The sequence below is a fragment of the Saccopteryx leptura genome, chromosome 3, assembly GCF_036850995.1.
Source record: "Saccopteryx leptura isolate mSacLep1 chromosome 3, mSacLep1_pri_phased_curated, whole genome shotgun sequence".
NCBI lineage: Eukaryota > Metazoa > Chordata > Mammalia > Chiroptera > Emballonuridae > Saccopteryx > Saccopteryx leptura.
This window is the reverse complement of record NC_089505.1, coordinates 354,362,487-354,385,281: the sequence shown is the minus strand read 5'-3', so window position 1 is coordinate 354,385,281 and position 22,795 is coordinate 354,362,487. Positions and strand designations below refer to the sequence as shown.

General features: G+C 43.9%; 1 protein-coding gene across 4 annotated transcripts in view; it reads left to right on the top strand.

Moving 5' to 3' along the window:
* SAMD12 (sterile alpha motif domain containing 12) overlaps positions 1–22,795 on the top strand; it is a 406,813-nt gene that overhangs the window by 240,128 nt on the left and 143,890 nt on the right. The window lies entirely within an intron of this gene.

Sequence of the window (22,795 nt, the reverse complement as noted above, 5' to 3'; positions counted from 1 at the left end):
CTTTTTTATTATAACCATTCTAATATGTGTGGAGTGGTATCTCATTGAGATTTTGATTTGCATTTCCCTGATGGCCAAAGATGTTGAGCACATTTTCATGTGTTTCTTGTGTGTGTTCTTTGGCCAAACATCTATTCAGATCCTTTGCTTATTTTTTAATGGGCTTATTTTTTTTCCCCAAGTCTTATTTTTGACCCACCATGTTTCTCCTTGCTTGATTACCCACTTTATTTACAAGATCTAGAGCTAAATATTTGGCCACCGTTTTCAAAGAGAATCCCATCCTCAAAGGATGAAGTCTTCTATCACTGGAGGCTTTCAAAAGAACCTGCCACAAACTTGGGAGTCAACCCCACAATGACATAAATGAATAGACTCTAAATATTTTCTCTCAAGGAAACAACATTCCTTTGGATAAAACTAAACACAGCACATCAAATCAGTTGTGTCAGTTTGTAATCAGACCTCAAATTAATTACACCCATATGAAAGCTCACATTACTGTGTTTCTAGAGGAAATAAAATAATGGGTAATTAAGTCTACTTTTCCAACTTTTGATTACTGTTTTAAAATTGGACTTAAGGTTTTAATTCTTTACCGATTATTTTCACCCCGTTGACCGGCAGCCCCATCACAGTAATAGGACCAAGATGGTCAAAAATGGACTGGGAGAACTTGTCCTAGCCACTGTGAGCTAGCTGACTTGAGGAAACTGAAGTATTTGCCTTCCTTTTACTTGATCTCCTTCTTCTGGATGTCAACCAAAAGACAAGAACTATAGGCATTTTTAAAATGTATGTGGTAGAAGCATGGTAAAGATATGTGTTCAGAGACACTATCAATGCATCATAACAGGAACTTTTCAATCACTCATCTCCTAAAGCCAGAGCTGGCTTTCAGCTCCAATTCTGACCTCTGATTTTCCTGCCTCTATGCACAGTGGCCCTGTAACCAACTGACATTTGCAAACAACATAATCAATGTTTGGCCCTGCTTTAATGTTGTTTCCTTTGGTGCTTTTGAAACATTTCTTTCATGCAGCCTTTTGGTCTTCTGTGTCCCATCCACAGCGCGACAAGGATGTCAATGTGATGGGTTTGCTTGCTTGCGTGTTCTTGTAGGAAACGCCGCCCTGTTAGGGCACCTTTAGCTTTCTCTTGGGAAATGCAGTGCAGAGCCAGAAATGTCATTGTCATACTTTCCTTTTGCTTGATTCATGAGAGACAGAGGGAAAGGTGCCATGTGTAACACAGAGCAGCGGTGCCAACTATTTTGGGATCCTTCAAATTTATCAATAACCAACCATATGACGGGCTTCGTTAGCGTTTTATTAATGGACAGTACTTCTAGGAAGAAAACACCCCAGGGACACTGAAAGCTTTTCTCATAGAGCTAATGAGTGTTAAATGTTTACGATGTACAAAGCACTGCACTAATTGTCACATCTGCTCCTGACATTTACCCTCCCATCATCAATACTGTTTCTGGAAAACTGAGGGTGAGCAATTTAGGTCATACGCCCAAAGTCAGGCAGCTAGTAAAAAGCCTAGTGCAGGTCTCTGACTCCACCCAAATTTGTATCCATTATAATTCACTACCTCTGATATATCTAATGGGAATAACAATTCCTGTTTCATGGTGGTGCTAAGATGATTAAAGGAGATGTCATGTAGAAGCCATATAGCATAGTTGATGGCAGCTTCTCTGTAAGTGGCAGACTTATCGTGTAAAAGGCCAGATAAGTAAGCATTTTAGCCTTTGTGGGTCGTACCATGGGAGTGCAACCACAGACTATCCTGAGTGGGCTGGGCATAGCAGTGTTCCAGTAAAACATTATTTCCAGGCATGACTGCTGGGCAAGGTTTTAGGCCCCCACTTTCCAAGGTTAAAAATAGAAACTTGTGATATTCTTTTCATTGAGATTATTGTTTTTGTTCTTACTCAGTATCTTCCCTTTTGAGCTATGAATACTTTCTTCAACCCCAGGGGCATTACAGTAGGGAGCTGTTCCTGGCTCCTTTTCAACGTTCATCTTGTCTGCAAATACACGGATAGTGTAAAAGTGTAACAGCAAGTAGGAGAGTTAGGTAAACTCATGCATTGGAAAGCAGTGTTTCCCACTGGAGGGTACAGCAGACGAAGGTAGTAAAAACATCCATCTTCATGCCTTTTTAATTAGTGCCTACAAAACGGAAGGAAAAAAAAAGAGCATGATTGTTTACTGAGGCCAGTTATAGCTCATTAAACATTAGTGTTTCCCAAAAGACTTTTTCCACGTTGTCCAAATATACGTGTCAGATTTTAATTGCAAATTGCATGACCAGATGGACTTCCCAAAGCTCTGACTTTTGAAACGACACAAATCAGAAACACGATTACGCAGTCCAGGAAGACTTTTGAGAACGATGTGTACAGACTGGGTATTTTAGTCCCGGTCACCCGCGCAATGATACTTCAGCAACTGAAGTGGTTCCTCAGAACTGAAACAGGCCATCTGGTCCACCACCTAGCTTAAAGAAGGAAGTCGGTAAAACAGAGCAGCAGACTCTTTGAAAAACTTTCCAATCTCATTCTATTTGGGCACCAAGACCCACAGAGGGTCAGAGGACCGTCCACCGTTACACAGCTAGTGAGTGGCCAGCTAGTGAGTGGCAGCACTGCGACCAGGCCCTACTTCTCCTGACTCCCAGACGAGTAGTTGGGGAGTCTCACTGTTTGTCCGTTAGTTTAAGTACAGTTTACATATGATAAATTTTTATTTTTAGCACACAGTTCTGCAAGTTTTGACAAATGCATACAGTTATGTAACCACCCCCCAGAGTCAAGATATAAAATAAAAGTTTCATACTTCAAAGAGTATTCGCCCTAGGTCCCCCTTGTTGTGAGCCACGCTCATTGCGCCCAGCCTCTGGCAGCCGCTGATGTGTGTTCTGTGCCTTTAGCATTTCTCTTTTCAGAATGTCCTACAAACGGAGTCTGGCTTCTTTCACTGACTACAGCGCATTGAGATTCGTCAGCGCTGTGATGCGTATCCTCAATTCATTCGTTCTCACTGCTTAGTATTCCATCAGAGGGATAGACCACAGCTTGTTTATCCGTTCCCCAACTGAGAGACAACTGGGTTGTTTCCAGCTTAGGCAAATACTGATAAAGCTCCTGTATGCATTTGCATACAGGTTTTTGTATAAAATCAGCTTTTACTTTGTTGGGTTAGTACCTAGAGTGGGATTGCTGGGTTGTATCATACATATATGTTTAGCTTCATTAAAAAAACCCAAAACAAAACAAAAAAACCTACCAGGCTAGTATTCTTATGAAAAGGAAAGTAGATTAACAATATTAGAGAGTGGCTTTAGTACATATAAAAATATGTATTAAAGTTTGTAGTGCAGGTTTTCTGAAAATGTATCTTTATAGAAGAAGTCCCACCTCACACTTCCTGCAGGCACCACCATTTTAGGAGAAGCCTCTGTTTTCCTGAGGGTTTCTAGTAAATCATCTCATAATAAGTTCAAGTCAAACACAGTTACGGTTTACTCAATAATTTGGAAAAAAAATTTCTTAGCATCTTTGCACAGGTAATAGGATATGGCTCTCCTCGAATGTCATTGAGAAGTCTTCCTTTGTCTCTTCTGAGAAAGAAAATCCCATAATATTCCCAGCTCCTCAGGAAAGAAACACGAGCCAATCGGATTCCCCTCTCTGCACAGGGCTGTCTACTGGCCTCTTCTAGTGTCTCTCCAGTTACACCATTTGAATTTCCAGGAGCCTTCTTCTTTTTTCTTTAGTTGTGCTACTAGTGATACAGGTCTGGTGTGCACACTTCAGTTTCCTTGATACCTGTCCCTTCTGCCTCGTCATTGAGTGTGTGGAGCCTTTCTTCTTGGTGCTCGTCTCTCCCCAGGAATAGTAATGGCTCTCTTGGTTCTGCTCTGCTCTTTCCAGTGTCCCCTGAGGCTGGTGGCAAGCTGCTCTCCCTACCACTCCCCAGATGTTGATGCTTTCCGTCCAGGAGTCCTCTTGACTCTTCTCATTTTTTATGCTTCCTGGGGAATCCCACCTACTCCCATTGCTTTGACCATCCTTCCTTCATAGTGACTCTCAAATACATCTTAGACTTCTCTGAAGCCTCAGCTCCTCATTTTAATCTCCCCTAAATATTCTACTCACATCTCAAAAATATCAATATCCTAAGTTGACCCTATTGTTTTTCTCACTATCTCCTTAGCCTGTTCTTCCCCATATTTCTTCTCAAGATTGATAATGCCATTACTCATTCCATCACCTGAAATAGAAGCTCAAGGTCACCTGTGATTACTCTCTTCCCTTCACCAATCATTTGTGTTCAGCGCCCAGTTCCTCTGAACTCTGCTTGTAAAGTAGGTTTCCAGTCTTTCCTTGTTCACCGCCACCCTTGCCACTGTGTTCATTCATTCATCCTAGCTCCTTCATAGGCCATTAGAATAACCTACTAATTATTATTTGATCTGTAGTCTCTACCTCATCCCATTCATTCTCCTTTAATTAACTTCCTACTTCTATTGCCAGAGTTGATTTAAATGTATTTCTGACTACATTATTTTCTTCCTTAAAACATTTGGTATCTCCCAATTGCCTACAGAATAAAATCCAAAGCCTTTAGCATCCCATAGAAAGCCACACTGGCATGTGTATGTGACTGAGACAAAGAGGGACAGAGAAAGGGACAAACAGACAGGAAGGGAGAGAGATAAGAAGCATCAATTCTTTGTTGCGACACTTTGGTTGTTTATTGATTGTTCTCTTATATGTGCCTTGACCAGGAGGCTACAGCAGAGTGAGTTACCCCTTGCTTAAGCCACCCATCTTGGGCTCAAGCCAGTGACCTTGGGCTTCAAGCCAGTGACTGTTGGGCTCAAGCCAGTGACAATAGGGTCATGTCTATGGTCCTACACTTAAGCCAGTGACCCTGTGCTCAAGCTGGTGAGCCTGTGCTCAAGCTGGATGAGCCACTCTCAAGCCAGTGACCTCAGCGTTTCGAACCTGGGTTCTTTGTGTCCCAGTCTGATGCTCTATCTACTGTGCCACTGCCTGGTCAGGCCCTACTGGGCATTTTATAGGTTTATTAACTTTGGGCAAGTTGCTTATCAGAGATTAAGTGTCCTCAGTTATAAAAATGGGGATGGATTCTATTTCACAGAGTCATTATGAATATGGTATAAGAAACCTCATGAAAGGACCTATGTTGATGAGAAACCTTACTTCCTCCCTTGGACAGAACCAATCATTCCCTTTTCTGCATTACTAAGCACTTTGTTCATACAAATAATGTCATATTTATCCTTTTGTTCTTCCAGCCAGTGAGCACAAGGCTCTGTGGTGGGTGCTAGGGATAAAAAGGAGTACCCAGTCTAACCATGAGGATGGGTATGCATGTCATTGTAGAGATGCAGAGGTGGATAGTGATAGCACAGAACTGGAATAGAGCCTCTCCTGGGAATAGGCGGAGATAAAAGAACACTTGCCAAAGTTATAGCGCATAAACTAGATCTTGACCGATAAAGGTTTGACTATATGGGCGAGGGCTAGCATGAGGCAGAAGGAGAAGCCTTTACGAAGGCAGAGCAGCACAGTGTCTCTCCATCTCCCCTGTAGTCACAGACAACCTCAGTCTTCTGGTTTTTCTTTGTACTCCCACATCCTACGACAAGAGCCAGCAAGGAGTGGTTCCTCTGGTTTTCCTGATTTTAATTTATTTGTTGCCTTTTTTTCCTATTTACTAACTCTATTTCATTTTCAACTCAATCTTCTCAAAGCAGTAAATGCCATATCAATTTTTTATGGATTTATAATTAACAAATGAGAGTAGGTACAAAGCCGTTTGGGGTCGTCTTGCTCCATGAGCATTATGATCCAGAATCTCTTTCATTCCCTGGATCTTTTTGTATTTCTTGGCCAGTAAAGGTGACGGTGAGGGCTCTGGAATACCACACATGCCTTTGACAAGAGCAGCCCTTCAATAGAAAAGCTACCCACTTGCCGCAACTTGTTTTGCCTAATATTTTCAATTCTTAAGTGTTCTTCTGAGAGACACTATTCGCTGACATACAGTGGATCTTTTCTCCTAAAACCCATTGAATGGCCCAAGGGCCCATGTGCCTGAGGATGTCAGATCAGTAATTTTATAAGGTTTTGTGCAAATTATTCTCTTGTAATTGGGGTCTTCCATTCCCACTTCTTCCTTCGGTGTTATTTGATTATGGCCTGTCAACCAAATGACCCTTCCCAGTTGCATCCAAGATAACACTTCCTCAAACTGCCACCTTTGAGCTTTCTCTCAACACATTTCAAAATCTTTACACTCTGTTCTACAAATTTTGTGACCAGGAATATTTCTCAAGCAACTGAAATTTCCGCTAAATTTTCTGTGGTCTGAGGTTTATATTGGGAAGCCTACACACAGACTTCTTTGGGAGCGTTAGCTCACATGTCGTTTTACCAGTGGGAATTAACATGGTGACCCATGTACCCTAGCTGGCATCTGCTCCTATGTTCTGGGAGTGCGTTTTGGCCAGTTCATTCAAGAAGGTGTTTTGTCTTCAGTGGGGCTTGAAATGGGCACTTGCTTCTTGACTGCCACATACTTCATGGTACACAAACACCTGCCTCATCTGACTGCCGCCTATGGTCTCCAACCAGCATGTGCATGAGCGTGACACATTTCTCTAATTTTGGCATGTCCTATCAGGAATTATCCTTGTCATCACTTCTGTACAACTCAGTGTTTGATGGATTTTTCTACATGGAGGAAAGTAACCTTTAGAGAGCCCCAAAGATTCCAAATGCTTCATGTCAGCCTCTGCAGAAATCACCCATCTAAGCATCCTTTTCCATTGATCCCTTTGCATTTAAGTGTGGTAGGTGAAATAAATAAGCAGTAGATTTAATGCCTCTTGTTCGGCTAGTTCAAGGTGCCCATGGAATTGCATTGTTACTTCACCGTGACCTTGTGGTTTGACTGTATATTTGAAGGATCTTGAATGACAGATACTTATATAGGTTTTCCACAAGTGACAGTGGTTGATTTCTTCAGGGTTAAGTCTAAACCCTATAGTCTGGGCTCTGTGGTGTTCAAATCTTCTATGAGTTTTTTGGAAAGGCAACTGTAATAGGACAATGACACTGGACTAGAGGAGAGAAAATCAAATTCATTTTCAGGGAGACACTGAGCTAGTTTGGCTTTTCAGAGAAGAAATAGAGAAACATGCTATGCGTGTGCTTTAGAGTTTCTGTCGCTAGTATTATATATTATCTGCTTTGTCTGTGTCCTTTTTCTTTGAGGTCACCAATTCCCGGGGCCAAGAGCAAAGCTCTTGTGTCCAGATTTCTACATACCAATTCCAGAAGGTTCCACATGCACAGACTACACTGCGAATGACCCAGCCTTGTGCCCCAGCCAAGTATTATAATCTGTTCCCTCTGTAATAACCCCACCATTCGTAGTATCCCCCTTTTTTCTATCCCTTTACAATAGTAATTACACAGTCATTCATTCAGTAATTCACCCCAAAAACGCTTATTGAGATCCTACCATGTATCCAGCATTGCATGTTATGTGTTAGGAATACAGGGATAAACAAGACAGTCCTTGCTATTGAAGTCAAGTGAAAGCCGGAAGGAAAAACAAAGGTAAATGTGGACTTCTAGGGCCATGTCAGAATGGCATAGATCACTATTAGGGTGTATTTATTTTAATACTTAGTTATCAGATATAAAATTTCCAAGACAATAAGAACCTTGAAAAGGTATACAATGTCGCCTGACCAGGTGGTGGCGCAGTGGATAGAGCGTCAGACTGGGATGTGGAGGACCCAGGTTCAAGACCCCGAGGTCACCAGCTTGAGTGCGGGCTCATCTGTTTTGAGCAAAGCTCACCAGCTTGGACCCAAGGTCACTGGCTCAAGCAAGGGGTTACTCCATCTGCTGAAGGCCTGTGGTCAAGGCACATATGAGAAAGCAATCAATGAACAACTAAGGTGTGGCAACGAAAAACTGATGATTGATGCTTCTCATCTCTCTTCATTCCTGTCTATCCCTCTCTCTGACTCCCTCTCTGTCCCTGTAAAAAAAACAACACCAAAAAAACAAAAAACAAACAAAAAGGTATACAATGTCATAAAATATATTTACTAAAAAAAAAAGTATGTTTACTGAGTTCCTGCTATGTGTCAGGCCCTTACTGGTATTGGTAAAATTCAGTGAGCAAGAGAGACGTGGTTCTCAGATACATGGAAAATGTATTTGGGGTGTGTGTGGATGCTCATTGGGTAAGGAAGCATAGTAATGTTGAGAAGGATGTGAAAGAGAATGTTAACTACACCTTGGACAGTGAGTAAGCAGAGGGACTTCCGGACTCTGAGGAGTCAAGATCTCCCTCGGGAAGCTAAGCTCTAAGCGGAAGAAGTGTTAACCAGGGCAGGAGGGGAAAATGTCCTCAGCTGGAGGAAACAGTGTGGTCTGAGGCCAAGACTAAAGAGGAGGCTTGGGATATTCCAAGAAGATGAGGAAGGTAGTAGCTAGTGTGGTGAGAGGGTCGAGAGTGAACGAGAAGGAAATGCAGGAGCCAGAAAGCGAGACTGGAAGGGCGAGAGGTACCCAGGGGGAAGTGAATGCCCTGTTGTCCTGCTCTCCTTAGGGAATTGGGAGTTCCTTAAGAGAGCAGGGGGCCACTGAAAGCTCTCGAACCAGAGACGATCCTGATCGGGTTTGTGTAAGGAAAGATAAGGAGATGCGCTGGAGACGGATGAGGCAGGCCAGACACCTCGCTGGGAGCTGTTGCATGGATCTGTGTAGGAGATGATAGCAACCTGGGTGAGGGTGGCTGCAGGTGGGGATGGAGAGAAGTCACCTCACCAGACAAGGCAACCCATGGTGACAGATTAAGAAACAGTATATATTCAGATATCTCTAACAGCTTCTTTATCACATGGAGTTATCACTCTCCATCCTCCATTTTTTATTATTTTGGGCCACTAGGAATGGCACATAGATGTGTGGTTTTGCTGAGCTGCCCCCTGCATACCTGAGATACCAGGGCACTGAGAAGTCAAATTTGTTTATCTCCTGACTTGACATCACCAGTCTAGCATTTACTGATTGATGCCCCCGGCCATCCTGAGTAATCCTAATCTGGTTAGAGCAATGCCTTGACGTTTAGCCAGTTGCCATTTTTAATTGAGTTCATTGAAGTTGATTCGGCATCAATGAGTGCACGGAAAATTATTAACAGTGATCTCGAAGGTTTCAAATGTCTGCTATGTAAGGGGTTCTATGGCTTTAATTTATACATCTGGAGGCTTACTCTTTCCAGGTTATAACAGAGATGAAACAGATGTATAGACCTAAAAATTATTAAGTATTGATAAGGGTAGTATATGGAGAGTCTGGAAATATGAGGAGTATACATTTTAGTTCCTCCCATTTCGATCATGTTGGTAGGTTGTCATGACTCATGTTTACAGTAAACTACATAGGTGGGTACTTAGCCTTACTCCTAAGTGTCAGGAAATTTGATTTTTCTTTTGTCGTTTATGTTCCTAAAAACCAGACCATTCCATAGAAAAGAAGAAAAAATGAAATAATAGCAAAGCCAATTTCACTGACCTAATATATATTTTTTTAAATTGATCCTCTCCTGAGACATGGCTGTTTGTTTTCTTACACAAAGAATTTTACTCTAATGCTTTTGGTCTGGCAGGATTTGACATGTACTAAGGCATAACTAAATGCCCTCTAATTTCCCTTCAGTTTCTAAAAGTTTGAATATGCATTATCCTTTGTGCCTCCTCCTCGCCCTTCCCCCCCTCCTCTCCCCGATGTCTCCTCCCCTCCCTCCCCGATGTCTCCTCCCCCCCCTCCCCGATGTCTCCTCCCCTCCCTCCCCGATGTCTCCTCCCCCCCTCCTCTCCCCGATGTCTCCTCCCCCCCTCCCCGATGTCTCCTCCCCCCCTCTCCCCGATGTCTCCTCCCCCCCCTCCCCGATGTCTCCTCCCCCCCCTCCCCGATGTCTCCTCCCCCCTCCCCGATGTCTCCTCCCCCCCTCCCCCATGTCTCCTCCCCCCCCTCCCCGATGTCTCCTCCCCCCTCTCCCCGATGTCTCCTCCCCCCCTCCCCTATGTCTCCTCCCCCCCTCCCCTATGTCTCCTCCCCCCCTCCCCGACGTGCTCCCTCACTAAAGACTCCTCTCAGCCCACAGAGGAACTATTAGAAATTTATTAATTAAGGGCCTGTTTCTGCCTCTTTGTCAGGGATAATCATTTGTTTTAGAGCTGATTTTCTACTTTAATTAAATGAAAATGTCACTCAGTCAAATGAATTCATTTATACTTATTTATCTGGCTCTCCAGGCTAGAATTTCTTAGTGACTGGGGCTCATCACATTTACGCACAGAATGAACTGAAACGTGTCTCTCACATCGGTTGAAAAGGCTCACCAATGATGACTCCTCCCCCTAGAAGTGCTGTATAGAGAAAGCTGTAATTAACAAATGGGCATGTGGTTATTTTCTTGTGTCCGCGTTATCTAAGCCTATACAGGAGTATGTATTTGAGGGTGTCTGTGCGCACGCGCGCATCTATGGGTGCTAGGTGCGCCAGCAGGAAAGTGGGGGATACCCATCACCACAGCTCCCTAGGTCTTTAAGAAAGTGTCAAAGGTAGTATTTTAACCATCTGTGTGTCTTGACTTGCCTTTCAAAAGGCTAATTGATGGTGTAATGTTTAAAGTCTACCCAATTTTTCCATTCGGATTTTTTGAAGGATTACTTATGGATAATGCACTGTACCTAACATTACAATATGTGCTTTAGGGTATTAAGGTAGAATAAGCATACTGAGTCATTCACTCATAGAACAACTTTTATTGCAGACCTAGTATGTGTCAGGCTAGGTATTCACTCAATGATAAACAATGAATTCCTGGAAATTGACAGGTAGGCTAGCTGCAAGAGATTCACCCAGGTTTTTTTTGGGATGAGTGAATCATGTTCACTTTCCAGAAGGCTAACACACTGGTTCTTAGGGGAGCCACTCTGCTTTCAGAACACTTACTGAAAGGGGTAAATGTTACCTGGATACTTCTCAGGAAAGATGTTCACTTAAAGTAGTTCTCTGTCTTATTCAAAGGGTAGAGATGAGTGCGGAATGAATATCAGAAAAGGCTTCGAGTGGTGAGAAGAAGCTGGACCAAGCTTCTTCTATCCACCATGCCTTGTCCTGGCAGCTCCTCACCCCAGTGTCACTTTTGTTGATATCAGGATAAACTGTCACAGAGTGTCCCAAAACATGATCTTAGGAGTTCAAGAATAGAAGTTGCTGTCCCAGCACTGTCCCTCACTACATATTTAGGCAAATGATACATCCTCTCAGAAATAAAGTTCTTTCTATTGTAAAATAAGAACAGGAGTGCTAGTCCACTGAGTTGCTGTGAGGATTAAAAGAGAGACTTTTGCAAAGTGATTATTAGCGCCAGTCTGCACACGTGGTAGATAAGCCGGGGATCTGCATCTAACAAATAAATCAAACAAAAACATCCTTTCCAGAGAGAAGGAGCAGACTGAAATAGGTATTTCATGAGGCCATCCCAATCAGTCAAGACCTGAGTTTTTGTTAAAATTCTACAATCATCTCAAGCCAGTGAGACAAGAGAAGGCCCTGTGTGGGGTGCAAAGCTTTGTCACTTCCATGAGATTGCTTCTGACAGGGGCCAGTTTCTTTGTCGACCAGGATCATGGTCAGAAGTGGACCAATAGCTCAACACAGCCTTTCACTGTCTGTGAACAAGTCTAGAGGATGGTATAGAAGCTTCTGTCTACAACTGTGAGGTTGCGTCCTTTTGATTTCATTTGATCAGGGTATGTAGCCTGTTAAAGAATCATCCCTAATGTTTTACATAGATTTAGTACATATGGACAACATTTTATAAGACGCAGAGCTTTTGTTTTTATTGCTGTGGGGACTAGAAGGATTTCTACCACCACTACCTCCAAATTTTCCAGTCTGTCCTCTTGCTATACCCTTACTTCAATTATTAATAGTTCCCTGTGTTTTAATGTTCAACTGACAAATTGTATGGCCATTACCCAGGTCAACAAGTGGGTGTTTACTGTGTGTCTCCTGTGTGCCTAGCACTGTCCGGATTCATAATGGAGAAGGCAGACTCTTCCTTACTATACTTTGACTATGACTAGAGAAAAATAGAAGAGTATGATTTAACATTCATTGGAGTCATACATAATTAAGTGTTCTAGAACAGCTCTGTCTGATATAACTTTCTAAAATGCTGGACACCTTCTAGATCTGCAGTGTTCAGAATGGTAGCATGAACACATGTGGCTATTGAACACTTGAAATATGCTTAGTGTAACTGACCAGGCGGTGGCGCAGTGGATAAAGCATCAGAATGAGATGTGGAGGGCCCAAGTTCAAGACCCTGAGGTTGCCAGCCTGAGCACGAGCTCATCTGGTTTGAGCAAGGCTCACCAGCTTGAGCCCAAGGTCGCTGGCTTGAACAAGGGGTCACTCAGACTGCTGTACCCCTCCCCCCCCCCCCGTCAAGGCACATATGAGAAAGCAATCAGTGAACAACTAAAGAACTGCAATGAAGAATTCATGTTTCTCATCTCTCTCCCTTCCTGTCTGTCTGTCCCTCTCTCTGACTCTCTCTCTGTCTCTCCCACAAGGAAAAAAGAAAAGAAAAAGAAAAAAGAAATATGCTTAGTGTGACTGAATTTATAATTTACTGTTAATTGGAGTAGCCATGTGTGGCTACTGACTACTGTATTGAGTAGCACAGCTTCTAAGGAGAGATGGTTGTGGGCTCTAAAAACTCAGGAAGGAAGTAGGACTTCTGCTTGAGCTCAGTGGTAGGGAGGGAGCTAGAGGACCGTGCCATCCATGGTAACAGCACAAGCAAAGGCAGCACAGAATGGGAATATCTGTTGTTAGCGAGCATTATGGAGGGAAGGGAATTGGGGGACATTAGATGAGTGAAACTTTTTGAAATGTCAGGAAAGACGTTTCTGGGGTCTAAACCATTCCTCTAGTTCACAAGTTTGGTCTGAGTATTTTACCTGCATTAAGCCTGTTGTTACTTGAAATAAGGGTTACAGGGTGTTGATTTTGTTGTGCTTTTTATAAATAAATGGTGTTCATTGAGTTAGACCATGTAATATACAAGTTCTTCATTGTAACTTTCAATACAAACAAGATGGGAATCTAGAGATTATTTGAAGGGACAAGTACCTAGCAGAGGTTAAAGAAACCCACAGGGTTGTCCAGTCACCCAGGGACTAACCACAACAGAAACCTGGGAGTCAAGGGTGGGACTGCGTTGACAAATTCTGCTCAGAGCAGGAGTCAGGAAAGAGAGGTCAGCTGACAGAGGAACCATAGCAGACAGGTGTAGCCAGCACCAATCCATTGGATCCGAGCAGGGAGGGAAAAATAGGCAAACCTCTTGCCTACTGCCTCCTACTGCTGCCTCTTACTGGATAGACACAACCAAAAGCTAGGCGGCAAACCATAACAGATAATGCAGTCCCTCAGGGGGTGACAATGGGTTGTAGAGAAGGGGCAGGGAAAGGAAATGGAAATAAGCAGCTCTCTTTTTTCAATGTTTAAAAAAAGGCACCTTAGTTCAGGCTGCTATAAAAAAAAAACACCACCGACTGGGTAGATTAAACAACAGAAATTAGTTTTTTGCCTGACCAGGCGGTGGCACAGTGGATAGAGCATCTGTTGGGCAGATAAGTTTGTAAACTGTAATTTTATGCTCACTCTGTTAAAGATGGCCGCCGCTCACGTGATGATGCTCTCACATGATACAGCTAATTGACTTTCATGCTTGGGAAGGGGCTTGGTCATGCTAATGTGTGCTGGAGGAGGGACTTTTGTGCCAAAAGTTTTAAAAGGAGGAGCTAGGAGGCTGTTTTGAGAGAGAGAGACCACTTGTTGTAGAGAGGAGGAGCCCAGGTTGTAGCAGGCAGAGAGGCCACGTGGAGGAGAGGAGGCAGCCAAAATGGCGGAATGCTGAAGGAGAAACCAGTTTGTGTAGGAGAAAGAGATGGGGAACACAGGTGAATAAGACTGAGGAGGGCCTTTGATTCTAGGAAAAAAAACAGAAAAAGTCAGTGGCTTTGGAAGCCCTGATGGAAAGAGAAGTGTTTTCCTGCTGTGTGTATTTTCTAATCCGCGAGTTGCAAGCAGGAATAAAGAGGATGACTCACCAGTTCTTGGCTCTGTTGATTCCTTACCATCTGTCCAAATTAAATGTGAACCTAAACCTGCATGGGCCAGGCAGCAGTGATGGTGGCCGTGGCTACTGGCCATACAACGTCGGACTGGGATGCGGAGGACCCAGTTTCGAAACCCTGAGGTCACCAACTTGAATGTGGGCTCATCTGGTTTGAGCAAGGCTCACCAGCTTGAGCTAAAGTTGCTGGATTGAGCAAGGGGTCACTCAGTCTGCTGTAGCCCCCAGTCAAGGCACTTATGAGAAAGCAATCAATGAACAACTAAGGTGTCGCAACAAAGAATTAATGCTTCTCATGTCTCTCCCTTCCTGTCTGTCTGTCCCTATCTGTCCCTCTCTCTTTGTCTCTGACACACACACACACACACACACACACACACACACACACAAATTAGTTTTTCACAGGTCTAGAGGCTGGGAAGTCTAAAATCAAGCTTTCAGCTGATAGGGTCTCTGGTGAAAACTCTCATCCATGTTTGCAAAAGGTTGCTGACTTCTGTGTGTTCACATGGTGGAAAGAGAAAGAAAGCAAGCTCTGCTATAAGGACACTAATCCTACTCCTGAGGGCTTCACCCATCTGACCTAATTACCTCCCAAAACCCTACTTCCTAATACTCTCACATTGGGAATTAGGGCTTCAAAATCTTGGGAAAACAAACATTTCGTCTATATTAGATAGTAAAATGGAAACCATATAAATATCAAATAAATTGATTAAATTATGCTAAAACCATTTAATTGAAGATGATTATTGGGCAAATGAGTTTATAAAATTTGTATTTTTTTAGTTTTCTCACTTTTATTGTTAAAAATGGCACCGGGCAGTTGCCAGGTGTAAAGCCAGGAGCCGCCATCATGGCCATTCACATGCAGGTTCCCATTGGATTCGGACAGATGGTAATGAAACAATGGAGCCAAGAACTGGTGGACCATCATCTTTAATCCTAGCTTGTACCCAGCAGGCAATTAAAAACACACACTGGGCTCCAAAATCCACTCATTCAGTGCTCACAAAGCTACTGACTTATCCGAGTTTCCTAGAATCAAAGGTTTATAGCCCACCAGCCTTATTCACCTCTGTTCCCCATCTCCTTCCTTCTCCCTGCACAAACTCTACACAAACTGGCTTCTCACTCAGCACTCCTCCATCTTGGCCACTTCTCCTGGCCTCCTCCACGTGGCCTCTCTCTGCTTTCCTCTCTAATGCTAATCTCAGGAACTGAAAGAGAGCAAGCTCCCAGTCTGCCCCACTTTATAGTGTAGAAACCAAAACCTTTAATCCAATATACAAACAAGGAAGTCTCTGATACAAGGTCACTTATCTAAGGCATAATGGGATTCCTCATGAGAATGCACCACCCTACATCAAAAAGGGTGGAAAAGGCTTAGTCTTAAAACTAAGGCTATAAGAATCCTACCTGCTTACAGCCTGTCCCCCACATCCAATGCAAACTATAAGCAAGCAAACATATATATCATTATTTACAAACCTATTTGACCAACATCAGGTATGTGACCTGTAAAATTGCAAATTACCTTCCCACTTGGGAAGGGCCATTGTTATGCTAATGTTTGCTGGAGGAGGGGGTTTTGCACCAGAATAGTTTAGAAAGGAGAGAAGGAGAAGAGAAAGCAGCCAAGATGGCAGGAAGAGAAAGAGAAGCCATTTTTGCAGAGGGAGAGCAAAGAGAGAGGAGAAGGGAGAAGGTGAGCAGATGGGAAGGCGGACTTTTGTGAGCTCTGCTGAGACTGGTGGGACCTTTGATTCTAGGAAAAACTGGAGAAGATTCTCCTGGTTGTGGAACTGAAGAATGTGTCAGCGGCTTTGGGAGCCCTGAGTGTTTGCTCATCAGCTGGTACAAGACTTGAATGAAGGGGTGGCCCACCATTTCTTGGCTCCGCTGTTTCTTTACTGTCTGTCCGAATCTAACGGGAACCTGCAGATACATGGCCACGACGGTGGTGGCTACGGGCCCTACAGTGATGCAGTGTAAAATTAACAGGCAACAAGAGAACATTCCCGCTAGATTTTAAGTGAAAAAGAAGCATCTGAAAACAGCATATACAGGGGGATCAAAATGTTATTTTCAAATAATGTATATACAGTAAAATAAAAGTATATATTAACTCAGGAAAAAAAGAAAACTGGAGAAAACGCACCATAATCTTAATAGTGGGATCTCCGGATAGTGGCTGACGAGGGCCTTTTATTTTCTTCTTGGCTCTCCCCTCGGTTTTCCAGATTTTCTCCAGCAGCATTGTTACTGTATTTTTTCTTGCCTGGAGCAATGTTTCTGTTGTTCTTAATGTATCTGCAGGGCTGTGTTGAGTAGGGAGAGATGAGTGGTCAAGTTCCTTTTTATTAGTCATCCACTAGCCCGACAATTAGCGTAAGGTTCACGATGTACCCATTTCTGCAATGATATACAATAATAGGCATCCACAATATACTACTTAGTGCATTAAAAATGGGATAAGTCAGCCTGACCATGTGATGGCACAGTGGATAGCGTGTTGGACGAGAAAGCAGATGACCCCAGTTTGAAACCCTGAGGTCACCAGCTTGAGCGTGGGCTCACCAACTTGAGCGCTGGGTCCCTGGCTTGAGCCTAAAGGTCACTGGCTTGAAGCCCAAGGTTGCTGCTGGCTTGAACAAGGGGTCACTCACTCTGCTGTAGCCCCCTGATCAAGGCACATATGAGAAAACAATCAATGAACAACTAAGGAGCTGCAACAAAGAATTGATGCTTCTCGTCTCTCTCCCTTCCTGCCTAGAGAGGAAGGACACATTCTTCAGTTCCACAACCAGGAGAATCTTCTCCAGTTTTTCCTAGAATCAAAGGTCCCACCAGTCTCAGCAGAGCTCACAAAAGCCCACCTCCCCGTCTGCACACCTTCTCCCTTCCCCTCTCTCTTTGCTCTCCCTCTGCAAAAATGGCTTCTCTTTCTCTTCTTGCCATCTTGGCTTCTTTCTCTTCTCTCTTCTCATCTCTCTTCCTTCCTCCCTATCTGTCCCACTCTCTGTCTCTCTCTCTGTCTCTGGCACAAAAAAAAAAGATGAGCTGAGTCAGTACAATGGTCCTCTTTTAAAACATTCCACCGAGAAGACCCGAGATCCTGGAGGGCGGCCTGGCCTCCTGTTGATCTTCCCATTGCCTCTATCATTTTCTCAAACACAGTTTGTCGATTCAGACCCCCACCTGCCACCTTTTCCTGCTGTCCATTACATTTGGTCCCTGATACATATGACTCTCTGGTGGCACTTCCATTCTTGAATTGATAGTTGCATAAAGCTTTATTGGCATCTGTAAGAATAAAGCCCGTTTCTTGGGAACCATAGAGATGACAGGCATTTCTTTTTGTCTAAACCACTTGAGTATAGCCAGTTGTTGTGGGTTTTGTTTTTTTTTTGAACTCTTTAATCTTCATCTTCAAAACATTAGTCCAACGGTTTCACTATTTTATTCTTTTCTGATTGAAAAAGATTTCCCCCTACAGTCTTACTGTTGTCCACTCATCCAGCCTTGACGGGTTCTTGTAGATGGAGCCAGCGCCAGGGTGATGACTTCTCACTTGCTATCGTGTGAGTCGGTCCTCTCCCTCCCCCGGCTCGCTTTCCAGCCCCCAGCTGCTAGGCAATGATTAGTTCGTGGATGGCTGCTTCAGCAACATGACTCTAGTACTTGCTTGTAGCAGACATTAAAAACAATAAGCAATTTGTAAATGTGTACAGGGTTGAATGCGTGTAAGGATTATTGGTGATAACGCTAATTGCAGTTATAGTTTTGCCATTGGGTTAAGTTCGAATTCTTGGGGTTCCAAAGAACAGAAACCTGAGGTGACTTCAGCAGAAACAGTGGAGCCTGGAAGGGGGTTATTCCTGAGAGGCCAGCAGAAGTCTCTGATGGGGCTCAGAGCAGAAAGGCAGCAGAACCCAGACAAGACTCCACTCGCTCGCTCTTGTTCCTCCATGTTCTCTCTACTTCATTCCCCACGCGCAATATCTCTGTGATTCAAGTCACAGATTGGTAGATAACTTTTTGCCCCTGTTGAGTTTGCTGACTGTGGCTGGGAGACCTCAGACCTCTCACAAGTACTTTTTCAAGTTCTCATCTTTCCGTTCCCAGTGATTTTCTGCCCCTCCCCATCCCAGTTCCATATTCCCTGGACAGGAACTCTGATTGTCCCAGCTTTGATCCAATCAACAACAGCCAGTGGCAGCATGGTAGTGTACCCTCCTCGCTGCCCAGAGATGTCCTCTGTGGTCACTGTGAGGCGGTCAGATACCCTGCAAGGTGTTGATCACAGTTATTATGTAGTTGATGCTTTCATTGTACTTAATCAATGACAGAGATCTAAATGTATCAAATTGACGTGTTTTACATTAGTATTTAGAGGAAGAAGCATAGAGCTTATAAAGGTGGAGTTGTGGGAGAAGTGAGTTCTAAAGACTTCTTTCCTACATGGCAAGAAAGGGCAGTCTTGTGTTCTTGACTTGAGAGATTGTCACAAAGATATGTCAGGAAAATGATGTGATGTGATCAAAGGAACAGAAGGAAAAAAATGAATACCAGGAATGAAACCAAGAAAAGTAAAACAGGGAAGGACGAGCTGGTAAGAGGAAGGCAGATTGCCCATAATGAATGTGACTATTTGGGTAGTAAGTACGTTTAAGAAACCACTATGCTGTGGTCTGGACACCAACCTACGCATCTCTTATGAAACTTACATCCTGGAAATAAGATCTCTTTTGAGGCAACCAAAATACAGTTAGTCTTTCTGTGTGGTTCTTATTATATTGGGTCCCCAAATTGAGACAGATACGTTTTTATGCATCTGATAGACATTTATAGGACACCCTGAAGCCCCCAGGCAAACCTTAGGCAGAATGGTTATCAAACAAACCTTCCCATGAGAGTTAGTATTAATTAGCCCTGTGCTAGGTAGGCACTCGCGTAAGCACTTCATGTTCTTTAACTTAATTCTCACAAGAAACCATACAGAGAGAAAACCACAGCTCTGAGAGAATGAGTTGACATGGTCAAGGTGACAAGGTTAAGGTTTGGAGAGGCTGGAGCTCGACCCAAATGCACCTGACCACAGAACACTTAGTTTTATTTGCTTCAGTGTTTGAGTTGTATCGCCTGGGTTATTCAGTCTGTCCTATTGATTGAGGAATTACACGAGGAACACCCCCGCCCCATCACAGAGACCTCCCAGGTAGCACTGATGAGGACCAAGGAATGGTTAGACCATAAGCCACACGTGAGGTGGTCAACACTACAGATGAGGCGGCTTGAGAAGAGGCATCGCTATTCCCTAGGTATGGAACCTTGGAGAAGTTCCTTCTAGGGGCTTCATTGCCCTGCACCAGTCAAAGGACCTACCTCACAGCTGACTGTGTGGAGTGAAAGTGTCAATGCCCTTACAGGTCCTGGAGCAGCGCCTGCAACAAAGAAAGAACTCTGACCACACTTTGCTATTCACAAAGTGCTATGTACTCTGAGCACTCATACTCTGTGACGGAGTCAGGCAGGGTTCAGAGAGGAAGGAGGCTTTGATGCGTCAGATAGTGCTGAGTGAGGTGGCAAAAATCGGCTATTTAAAGCAGAAGGATCTATGGACAAATGACTTTTATTTGTTTATTGAGGATATATTGTGTGCCAGGCACACAGCCAATGATAGTTACAGCATTTTTACTAACATATAACTACAATGATGGGCACAGCAACATGGAATTCTATGGAATGTTCTAGATCCCGGCTTCCAAAAGGATGCAAATCCTAGGAAAATGGCCACCGGGCATTATCTGTAAGAACAATTACACATATGACAGCCTGGCATTGTCTCAAGGAGATATCAACCGACTCTCTTCACCAGGCCCTTTTACAATGTTGTATTCCAGGAGCTGTGTGAGCAGACCCTAGAGCAGCAAGCGGTCTGACACACAGACACACTTTCACACACACACACACACACACACCCCGTATCTGTCTACACACTACGGAACACGTCACTGTCCTCCGGGTGGCAGGGGGACGCTGCCGACACTCCGTGCATCTCGGTGAAGGATCCCCCAGTTGTAGAGGACATTCCTCAACCGGACATGGCTCGGAGAGGGAGAAAGGAAAAGTGTTAAGGCATATTAAAAATTGGCTCTTTCCTGGTGGCAGTTTGTCATTTTTTCAATTTGGCATCTTTCCCTGTTCCTCCCGCGACCACGTAGAATCTATGTGAGTCTTGATTCCGAGGGGGTTTTTTTCTTGCGAGGTGTCTGTCTTCAAACATATGGATTAAACGGCCAGGTCTAACTGAAGGAGGGTTAGAGTCTGGCTCCGTTTACAGTCGGAAGCAGTTCACTTCTGTTGTTGGCCCCGGACCTAGCCTCCCAGGAAATTAATAATGCCTGTTGGCCTGTGACATCTGCATTTACTCACTGGGGTGGGGCTCTGGCTCTGACCGGCCTTGGCAGGGTTTCCAGGGACCCACGGGGAAGTCCATCCGAAGCTGTTCCGGTTCCCTCGGGCTGCCCTTATTTCACCACCCCTCCCATAGGCTCTGAGGCCACCAGTCTGTTGTCTGTGCCTCACTGTTATTCGGGGCATAGAGCAAGGGGTCTAAGCTATTTGAGCTGGAAAGAACTTCATGCACTTAGAAAAAAAAAATTCAACAAGCACATTGGTAGCACTTACTGTGTGTTAAGCACTCTTTTTGTTTTTCAGATAAAGAAATGGGGGGGGGGGTTAAGAAAGTTGTCATAGAGCTAACAACTGGCAAAGCCAGGAAACTGGCTCAGGCAGTGTAATTCAGGGTCAGTATTCTTCAGCCCCACGGTGCTGCTGCCTTCCCGGGCTTAGAGCTTACCTGGTCCATCCTCGCATGGATGAAATGAGATGTGGCATAAACAGCTCCTATCACACAGTGAGAACAATATGTGTGCTAGCTGTTGTTATTAGTATATTTAATAAATGGCGAAAGCTGAGGCCATGGAAGTGATGTCAGTGTAGTACAGGAATCCCCAAATGGTACTCTGTAGAATGGCAGTATCCAAAAGGATGTAATAAGTAACTTTATATTTTTATCTGTATTTGAAGATAACGATCAAATAGCTTTGGGACATGTTGGCTTAGAAAACAGTCTTTTATATTGCAGCACTTCTCAAACCCTTTAATAATTTCCAAAAAGCAGCCATGGTACACAGGACTTGTTGTTGGACTTATTAGTCCATTGTGTAGAAGAAGTTGACACAGCAGGCCTGAGACTGCTTTTCTTAGAGTGTCCTTCTTGCGAGGTTGGCCCCTGCAGGTGTCTAAAACTTTGATTCTTGGGAGCGTGGTGTCTCATTACTCTTTGATCAGAATGGTTCGTGTGCCTAAACTGTACAAACAATATCATTTATGCTGAACATCTGCTTCCTTTCTGGGAGTGCTCAGTCCCCAACAAGAACCACAGGTACTGAGTCTCTGATGAGCATCCCTGCTGGACGGGATTTCACGTGTGTTGTCACCAGTTATTGCCGGAGGGATTAAACACATCCTGTGCGACTCCATTGGGAGAGACCCTCTCAAGTCCGTGGCTGGTTTCCTCCATACTTCGTGCCATGTGCCCTTTTCCTTTGCTGATCTTGCTTGGTGTCCATTTTCCGCAATGTATCTTAGCTATGAGAACAACTATATGGTGAGTCCTGTTGGACCTACTAGTGAATCACCAATGGGGTGATGTTCTTAGAGACTCCCATCACCACCAAAATCCTTTTCTGAACAGTGCCTTTTAAGCATCTCATGGGTCAGTGAGGTATAAAGCATAAGTATAGGCAATGAGGAGCTGTTCAGTCCCATAAGTGAGAGGCAGCGTTCACCCACATCACACCTCTGGGCTGTGTTTGTTTGTTTGTTTGTTTGTTTGTTTTTGTGTGAGAGAGAGACAGACAGGAAGGCAGAGAAATGACAAGAATCAACTTGTAGTTGTGGCACTTTAGCTGTTCATTGATTGCTTCTCATATGTGCCTTGACCGGGAGGCTCCAGCCGAGCCAGACCTCTTTTTTTAAGCCAGCGACCTTAGGCTCGAGCCAGCAACCATGGGGTCAACTCGAGGATCCCGCGCTCAAGCCGGGTTTTGAATCTGGGTCCTATACGTGCCAGGTTGACTTTATCTGCTGCACCACCACCTGGTCAGACCCCTCTGAGCTTTTTGGTGAAAAATTATAGGGTTCCTAAGGCCCCCTTGAAGGTCATTACCAAGTACCAGTTTTCCTCCTGGCTGGGACACGTAGATGAAATGTATGCTGAAGGAGCAGAACTTGTGGGTATCTCTCATCCTTTTAGAACACTGAGCTGGGAATGGGCCCAGTAGCCTCAAGTTAGAGCCATCCTTTATGTTCTCCCATTTTCAGACTTAGCTATTTAGCCCAGGATAAAATTATTTACATAAATTCATATGTAACATTATTTAGCCACTATACTAAAATATATTAAATTATATAAAAATACACATGTACATATG